Here is a 10058-nt window from a genome sequence, read left to right on the forward strand (position 1 = left end):
TAACTACTGCTCTACCAGAGCTCCTTTGATGGTACATGGAGGGGATTATAATCATTGTGATGAAACAAGGTGTATGATTGTTGAATGTAAAATGAGGATCTGCCCTGTAAACTTTCACTCAATCCACAATAAAAACCTTTAAAAAAAAAAGTTGCATAATGAACCCCCCCAAAAAAAGATGGACAGTGAATAAGGAAGATCATAGAAATGATGCATTTGACTTAGTGTATCAGAGGAGAATACGGAAAATACCATAGACTGAAAAAAGAACAGATCTGTAGACCTGCGTTGGAAGAAGTACAACCAGAGTGCTTCTTCGAAGCCAGGATGGCCAGAGTGTCAGGAAGGACCAGTCACTGGAGAAGGATATCATGTTTGGTAAAGTGGAGGGTTGGAAAAAGAGGAAGCCCCCCAGCGAGATGGATCGGCACAGTGGCAGCAGCTATGATTGTGAGGTTGGCCCAGGACTGGGCAGAGTTTCGTTCTATTGTGCCGAGGAACACTATGAGACGGTACCGACTGGATTACACCTAACAACATACTGTGCCTGAAAATCCATCAAATAAAGTTCATAGGCTATTCGACAAAAGTGAACCCTCAACCTAAGTTTTGGAGACCAAACTCCCTGAAGGAATCCTGGTTCAAGTTTCCATCCAAGGCAAAGCTGGATTCCTCAAGGAAACTTCTCCTTCTGTGACACTCTTGCCAAAAGACGAGGTCTGTGGAGCTGCATGCTGAGAGGCTGGAGCAGGATCTACCTTGGATATGACTGCTCTCAGGTTGGAATATTGCCATGAGCCTGGGGACTGGAGGTGGAGATCTACCTAAGGAAAGCGCTGAAGGCCAAGTATTTGCCCAGTCTTTACTCAACACTTATGTTTCACCTATTTCAGGTCCCTGGTGTAGCACAATGTCAGGCACATCCATGCAACTGCAAATAAGGATTTCAATTACTCTATGTGGCCCAAACATCATCCACCCACCTCCAAACTGCTTAGTGGCCCTACTTCTTGTGCTTGGAGAACATGTTAATTCAGACTTGCAGATGCTAGAGCCAGGGAATGGTGAATACTGTAGAGAACTGAGATGTTGACATTATACGGATTGAGACCACATAGCCACTGTTAGGGGCCTGTGTGCTCCAATAACTGACGTTACTCAGGAACATAAAGACACGGCAGGGGTGGCCAAGGCACTGAGCCCTGGGAGGTCCTGCTACTTACATGTGGGTTTCGGATACTGGATGACTGGTCACCTTCCTAATGTGACACTCGTGTCTGATAGCATAGGATGTTATCATGCCCATCCTGACCAGAGACTGAATATGGAACAGCTCAGCCTGAGGAGACCAAGTCACATGTCCTCCACAGGCCCCTTGGCCCCATCCCTGCATGCAATTTTCTGGGTTTATCCCGGTCCACTTCTACAACTACAGTAGTAGAAAACTGCTTAATATCAGGAGGTCCTGACTGTTCATGGGCTCCTTGTTGAGGCTTGGTGCTCTCATGACCTCACCAAACAATAGACAATGTGACCAGCTGGATGCGCTTGAGAGCTCCAGATTCATGTTGTTTCATAGAGTCAGTTCCAACTCATAGTGATCCTATGCACAACACAAGGAAACGCTGCCCATTCCTGTGCCATCCTGAGTCACTGATGGACTTGAACCTATTGTTGCAGCCAATATGACAAACAGTTTCTATCTTTGCTGACCCTCTTCTGAACCAATCATGATGTCCTTCACTAGGGACTTGTCCCTTCTGATGACATGCCCAGGAGACTATAATTTTTAAACTCAACAATATATGCACATTTTGCTATATCTAATTGATTACAAGAGTCCTGGTGTGGTGCTGTGGGTCAATGTGCCAGACGGCAAAGTCATTTGAACTGCAAGGTTGGTGGTTCAAGCTCACCAGCTGTTCCTCAAAAACCCTATACAGGGTCGCTATGGCCAACTCAACAATGGCACTTAACAACAACTGCTTATCATCTCCTCAATGCAACATCGCTTACCCACTTCCTTCCTAGTTTTCCTATTCCCCTTCCTTCTTCATTCCCTAATGCTTGCAGCTTCTGGGATTGGCTCAGCACATACCTAGATCAAGCAAGTGCCGCACATGGATACAATCTACTTCCTGATTTTAAACCACAGACTATCCTTTTGTTGTTTGAATAAATGTTTCCAGGTGTACTGAGAGTTCCCACATGGGCAAAGCTAAATACTCTGGTAATCCTATTATTCACAATGTTAATCATGATTCCTTATCCACAAAGTTGACCATAAAACACAGGTAAACATCTTTCTGCTCTTCTCTGCTTTCAGCCATGATCCATCTGACATCATCAATCCCTCATTCCACATCCTCTTAATCTGGTTGAATTTCTGGCAGTTTCCTTTTGATGTACTTCTGCAACTGTTTTTGTGTTATCTTCAGCAAAATTTTCCTTGTGTATGGTTTTAATATTTCAAACTTTCCACACTCCACGTGAAATGCATGTGAATATGGATCTCTTTCAGTTCCGTGACCAATTAGCTATCTTCCAAATTCCTTGACAGAGTCCTTCAATCATTCCGTTCCTCTGTTGACTTCATGTCTGATGTCTTTTGTCACCCCACATCTTTCAATGTGTCATATTCTTGAGGTTTCTCCATTCAGCTGGGATACACTGAAGCTCACACTTTGGCTCTCATGGACTTCTTTTCCATTTCTTCATCTTCAACTGTAACTTGTAGATGACCAACTTTATCACCTTTTCTACAGCTGGCTCCCTTGTTCTGACAGGTAACTGAGCTTCACACCAGCTCTGGCAAGGATGGAGGGGACACTATTCATGTGCCTGTCACATACTGTTGGTGTTGTAGTGCTGTTCAGTCAGTTCCGATTCACGGTATAGCGTTTCTGAGGAACAACTGGTGAGTTTGACCCAGGAATTGGTGGTTCAAACCCACCTTATGGTCCTGCCCTTATCCTACAGCACACAAGGATAGCAGTAACATTCCTATAACCACGTTCAATCTCAATGTGACCACTGTAATACTGAAAACTCATCTCTTAGTTATAAAGTATGATTCTCTACATTGCTCTAAGAAAACCAAGTACTTACGCATTATATGTTATTGTTATCAGGTGCCATCGAGTCGGAACCGACTCATAGCGACCCCATGCACAGCAGAACGAAACAATGTCGGATCCTGGGCCAACCTCACTGCCGCTGCCACACTTGACGCCATCAATGATGCCACCTGGCCAATGCATTACATACATACTTTATTTCCCAGGAACACAAAATGATTGTTTCTCTCTAGAGTCTTCTTAAGACAATTTTTTGTAAGTAATTGTGAACAAAGAAACATAATACTATCAGTTTACTTTTCTTCATAAAAATAACTCAAAGGAAAACCCTAAGGCAGTGTAACTAATTCAACATATCTTGTTTTATTACTCGGCGTGGGTTTATTTTTCACTTTTTATAATGATCCTGTCAAGTGTTTCAGCGGCCTCGTAGTGCTTTTGGAGTCCTTGTGTGATGTTGTAGGAGAGGATAAGCAAGGTCAGGGGATCAAACCGACCAGTAGTTCCTAGAAAGCCCAATATGGGTCAGTAGTTGGAACTAACTCAATAGCATTTACCAACAACTTGGTGCTTTTGAGTTAAAGACCCCAGTAATTCTCACCAGCACCCTCCTAACCAAACAGTGCAGTCCCCTCTTACAACTGAGCAAATGTTGAAGTTAGACAGGGAGGGAATTTACCAATGCACAAAAAAGAGCCCATCTTTGAGCTCAACAGAGAGTTGACGTCAGCTATTAGGTTTTCTGGAGCAAGTGTGCAGACCTGGTTGGTGAGCTATGGGTTGTCAGTGGAGCCTCTGCTGGTGTTCAGTGTGATCCTGTTCTCTTCTCCGTTCAGCTTCCATGTTCCTTCACTGCGGTCGTAAGGACTTGTTTCCTACAAGTTACCATGGGTCGTCAGACGTCCCCTGGAGACCCCTGCTGACTGCACTCAGGCCCGTTTCACATGGGGTCTCCCCTACCATCTGATGGAGTGACCCAGGCATGAATGACCCATTAAGCAAGGTGCCCACTGGGCTCGTTGGGCTCCTTTACTGTTATGCATTGCACAATTTCATTTCGTTTTCACTGTAAAGACATGGTGAGCCCATGCTCAACGAACTGAAGGTGCTGACTGGTTAATCCCTCCTAGACCCCTCTTGCTGTCTTCTGCAGGGACGCCTCTGAGGCAGCTGCGGACAGACAAAGAAAATGAAAAGGGCTGCAGTTTGGGCCAGTCTGCACCGTAGATCAGGCTATGCTGGGTGGAAAGAAGGGGGGTCTTCCTTGGCTGGATGTGTTGTGTTTCCTGGAAAGTAAGGAACACAGGACTGGGTGGGGGACCTGTTCCCAGGTCAGATCCCCCAGCCCTGTGTAGGTGTGTAGGATAGTCTTGGGTCGGAGCAGTGCCCTCTACCTTCAGATCCTGTGAGGTGGGGGCACCTGAGATCCTGTGCCAAGCCCCCAACCACCACTGAAACCTCACCTGCTGACATCCTGCTCTCTGACTGTGCCGTCCCATGTCTCAGGGTCCCTGCATGTTCTAGGCACCCACGGGAGGTGGTAAAGGTTGAGGGGTACTTGGTTAGTGTTTATCCACGTGGGGCACAGTGAGGATGAGTCAAGGGTGTCCTTTGGATTTGCACCCTCTCAGTTTGCGGTGTGGGGGCCCAGTCATCTATCTCATTCAGTCCCAGGAGCCTCAAAAGCTTGGGAAGAATGTTGTGACCCAGGACAGGGGGCTCTCAGAACTCTCTGGGAGCCTTGACCCCAAACTGTCAGGGCTGTGTGGCCAGGTTGGGGAAAGGGGTGGCCAAAATCCTCCTCTCAGCCTCATTACTATGTCAGGGGAAAAGGCCAAGTGTTTGGCCTGGACCATTGTACACAATGACCCAGATTTCAGCACCTTTAATTCTCTGTGTCCCCTTCACCTGGGCTATGAGGCCCCTTGGGTTTGAGGGCGGGAGAGGTCAATGATGTATTAAACCATGATCACCTTAATTCATTTAACATGAGTCTCACCACATCTTTGTGGTGAAAACAGATTAGTAAATAATCACAGATGAGCCTGTGACCCCCTTGTTTATTGTATAACCCAACCCTGGGTCAGTTCATCTGAGAGTGGAAAGACCCCTTGTGGGCTGGGCAGGAGATAGCCACAGGGGACCCCCGACAGCCCCTAGCGCTGATGCTGTGGGTTACTTAAACATTTATGCAGCACTTCTTGTCAGGCATCAAGAACCAGATACAAATAATTTGAAGGTTCGCTCAAAATAGTGTGTTTATCCTTGGTGATCTGTCTGCCACGCCTGCAGCTTTTAGGGAAGACCAGAGAGAGGAGACAGTTCCACACACACATTAACATCACGAGTTACAGAGGGCAGGTTTTGGGGTTCCATTTACAGTTGTAGGGTTTTAGATCCAGAGAAAGGGTTATGATCAGAGTCTAGGTCACAGGATCAGTCAGTATTCAAAGTTCAAGGACTGGGGTCAAGAGGTCAAGAGACAGGAATCAAAAGACAGGGACCCAGATGTATGCATCTGGATTCAAGAATGATGCTCACTGGTTTTAGGGTTAGGGTGCTGAATAGTGATTTACTTTTGTAAAAACTGTTTTCTTCAGAACTGACTGAAGGGTTGCAGAGTTGATCGTCAGTTTTACAGTCAACAGATGATACATTTCATTTCACCTCAATGCTGGCTGGCAGTGCCTCCATGGAGTTAGTCCTCGAGGAAATGCTGCTCTTCTGATCACAAATGATTGAGCATTCTCCAGTGAACATCCCTGACGGATGCTGGTTTCCCCTGTACACCTGTGAATTGCTTGGAAGAACACTTCCGAACTTGAAGACTGATGAAGGAACACAGTCCACTGAACTAATCATTTTCAAGCATCTACAATTTACATTATTCTTCTTTTTCCCAGAGAGGGGGAGACTAATAGATGTGCCTTGGCCCTATATGAAACGTTAGCAGGGGTTCCTTCACAATCATTGCTGTTTGAATTCATTGACTTGAATTTAAAACAATAAGAATGCATTCACTTCTACTGCTTGGCTTCCCTGGCCTTCAGCTTTAGGCTGCCTTACACTCTGTCTAAAAACCCGCCATGGAATCAAGGTTTGAGTCCACTGAATTTAGACTTGAGCAACCTGGAACCCACTCAGCTCCTGATGTCCCCTAGCTGAGACTAACCCCTCAGACTACAGTCCTGTCTACAGTCCTCCCCATCTAGAGTCCCCCGACAGACAGATCTCATATCCCCGGTCACTAAGTCACTGCACTCAGACGGGGACACCACCCCTGGGAAGGGTCTGCCACATGCCATGCTGGGTGAGTCTCCTCCCCTCCCCTCCAAGTTGGTGGTGGGAAATGCCTCTGAGTCGAGTCGGTTCTGACGCATAGCAACCTTCTATAGAATTTCTGAGGAATGGCTGGTGAATTTAAGCCACTGACCTTGTGGTTAGCAGTCCAGTGCTTAGAAATCCAGGATGAGTTGGAATCCATTGATGCTTCTTCCAAATTCATAAACAAAAGACATTATTCCATCTTTTTAAAAACTGAGCATAAATTCCAGTGGATGTCACATAAGGGGTTTGCCATTTGGTACCCCTGGGGGTCGTTTCTGAAAACACCATCGACAGACACGCTAGCCTGTGGTACATGTGTTAGATAATGAGAGGAACAGCTTCTGTGACTGGTTTCTTCTTTCTGTTGCTCTGGAATTTCCCATAAGACAACACGTTTCTGGAAGTGGTTAAGTGTGAACCAAGCTTCAGAGAAAGCTTCCTCTGCAACCTGCTTTCCTCACAGCCCTGAGACAACACCCTGGCCTGCGGGCGTGAGAGCGTGCTGAACCTTGCAGGCCGAGCATATGTGATGGGGAATCCTGGAGTCCAGCACAGCCTGAGCACGTCTCTAGTAACCGGGTCTCTGCAGACGATTGTGTGCTGCTGTCTTCCCTCCCCACACCCCCATTCTATCAGTCCCAGTCCTCCCAGCCTCTGCAGCTCACTGAGGGGAGGAAAAGGACAGCAGGAGGCTCTGCAGCCAGCCCCGGATGCCTGGTGATTCCTTCTGTCTTCCAGCACAGCCTTTCCCATCACACTTCTCTCCAAGTTCCACCCCGAGCATGATGTAGAGTCTCCAGGCTGGACACTCCCGTAGAAGAGGGAGGGAGGCCACGACAGGGGCACCCATAGCCCAGGCCCATCTGCTCTCTCCACCACTATGCGCTCTCTGCCACCTGTCAGTCTCGCCCGCAGACTTGGAACCCAGGATCCGGTCATGGAGGGGGAGTGACTGATTTGCCACTCTTTCCTGGATCCTTCCCAGGCACCTCACCTTAGCCTTCTGCACCCCCCTTTTGGGCTACAGGGGGCATGTCCCAGTCTTTCAGAAATATTGGACCCCTCAGACTCACGAGCAGTGGTTCGCATGAAGGACACTGTACCAGGGCTTTTGTTTCGTTATGAGAAGGTTCTGTTTGTCCCATGCCCCTCCACGGAGTTTTCCTCTCTGACCCTGTATGTTTGGGTCCACCTCTGTGAAGTTTCTATGGTAACCCACATTTATGCATGGACCTACATACATCAGTCATTTCCTTGTACACAACAGTCATAGACTATGCGGATCCTTGGGTCACACAGGCCTTTGATGAGAAGCTCAGTATGGACGGGAGTCTGGCAGAGGTGAGCAGGGCCTGGCTGGACCACCTAAGGCAGCCACTACTGAGGTCCTGGGCTCGGCTTGTGTGCAGACTGGAACACTGCACCCTTCCTACACTTCTCTTGGTCACAGGTGTCACAGCAGTGTGTGTCTGGATGTGTGTGGCGCATATGCAAAGATCTGGAGAAAATGCGCAGTTGTTTTTTTTTTTTTCTTTCAGTACTGCATTTTTGTTTTATTCTGAGTACTTCTGTTGTTATGTGCCGTGGAGTCAGTTCTGACGCATAGCGACCCTGCACAGGGTTTCCAAGGCTGTAAATCTTTACAGGAGCAGAAAGCCTCATCTTCCTCCCGCGGAGCAGCTGGTAGTTTTGAACTGCTGACCTTGTGGTTTGCAGCCCAATCCGTAACCACTATGCTACCAGAGCTCCTTGAGTCCTTCTGTATCTGGCATGAATTCAGGGTAGTGTTGTTGTGTCTGTCAATCTTCGGTGGCTGTCTTCTGTTTTTGTTCCCAGTCCAATGGCTTCCCTTGGGTATTTTTGTTAAAGTTAGCTTGGTTTTTAAAAAATTCCTTTTAGTCTCCGTTAATCTGAAAATGTTCTAATTGCACCATCTTATTTGAGAAACAGTTTTGCTGTGTATATGGTTTTTGGTGGGCAGTTTTTTTCTTTCATAGTTTTGTATATGTTTCCCTATTGCCTTCTTGCCTGCATAGTTTCTGCTGAGAAATCAGAGCTTAATCTTAGTGGCTTACCTTTGTAGGTAACACGCTGTTTTTCCTGAGCTGCTTTCAGGATTCTTTTCTTGTCTTTGATTTGAGTGAGCTTGATTATGAAATGTCTTGGTTTTCTTTTGGGGTCTATCCTGTTTGGGGCTCATTCAGCTTCTTGTATATGTTCATCTTCTCCTCTTTCATGCCAGGAAAGCTTCCTTCCAGCAGCTCTTCCACTGATTTTTTTACGCTTTTCTTTGTCTCACCTGTTTTGGACTTCCTTCCCACCTGTAGGTTATTCCTCTTCATGTTATCCCTGCATGAGTCTTAGGCCTTCTTCAGATTTTTCCCTTGTTTTTCTGATTGTATTGAGAGATTTATCTACAAGCTCACTAATTCTGGCTTACACTGATTGAAACCTACTCTTTGGCCCTTTCAGTGTATTGTTCTGCTATCTTTCTGGATTTCAGTTTGCTGGAACTTTTATTGTTTCCAGCCCCGTATCTAGTTAGTGTGATTGTTCCTGCAGTGCTTTTGTGAATTCTTCCTTGTTTTCCTGGACCTTTCTGTCAGTCATTTTGAAAACACCATTCTTCTGTATTCTTTTTCAGGTAATTCCAGTGTCTCTTTTTTCTCAAAAACATATTCTAGCTCTGTCTCTTGGTCATTTGTTTGAGCTCTCCTGTCCAGTTTCTTCCTGTGAACAGAGATTGCTGCTTTTGAGGCATTGTGGTGCTGTATTTGTATTAAGTTGATGAGTATACACTGGTGTATTCTTAGGTACTAACTTGTGCACCGTTCTCAGTTCACCGTTGATGCAGTTAAAATTTGGGTGAATTGAGCTGACCTTGGCTGTTGTTTATCCAGCATATAGCATCCGCTATTGATTCCAGCCCAGCTGTTGGGGTTGTATAGTGTTCGGCTACGGCTGAGCTGTGTGGCTGCAATTGACGTCTCCTCTCAGGTGAGGCTAGAAGAGAAAACATACCCACAAGAGAGAAGGAAAACAAACAAACCAACAAACCACAGTGAAAAATAAATACAATTCATGAATAAAGATGAAAATAATTGCAAGAATTAGCCCCCGCTTCCTTTCTATCAATAAGTGATTTGCCTCTTCGCCACCTAGTGGACTGTTGCCTTCACAACTGCTCCTGCAAGTTCAAGACGAGCCCACTGTGCTGGCTGCCCACACACATCCACTGAGCCGCTTCTCTTAGTGAGAGCTAGCCCCAGGCTAGCCTGGACCGACTTGGCAGATTTGGAGCAAGATTCACCCAAGCAATGTTATTGCCATTCAAGACGCTCACAACACCACTCTTCGCTTCTGTGGTCTCTGAGCTCTCAGTAAGCAGGAGCTTCACTGCAGTTGTACTCTGGTGGAGGCTGAACCTGTCTCTGGTTGCCAGGGAGGTGTAGGTAAAAGGGAAAAAAAAAAAAATATCTCACCTTTGTCTCTGTAAGCCAGGGTAGGCTTATCACTGTGAACATATTTTCTTCTCTGAAGCTGCTCATAAATGATCAGGATGGCTGCAGCAGGTTGGAAAGAGACTTGGGTAAGCAAAGCACTGCTTAAGAAGAAGAACAAAGTCGGAGACCTCTTACTTCCTGATCTCAAAAT

The 10058-nt window shown here is 46.3% G+C and overlaps 1 pseudogene; it reads right to left on the reverse strand.

The window, feature by feature from the left end:
* Positions 1 to 10058, reverse strand: part of LOC102823581 — a 161969-nt pseudogene that overhangs the window by 151027 nt on the left and 884 nt on the right.

This window comes from Chrysochloris asiatica, unplaced genomic scaffold, assembly GCF_000296735.1.
Source record: "Chrysochloris asiatica unplaced genomic scaffold, ChrAsi1.0 scaffold00472, whole genome shotgun sequence".
Lineage (NCBI taxonomy): Eukaryota > Metazoa > Chordata > Mammalia > Afrosoricida > Chrysochloridae > Chrysochloris > Chrysochloris asiatica.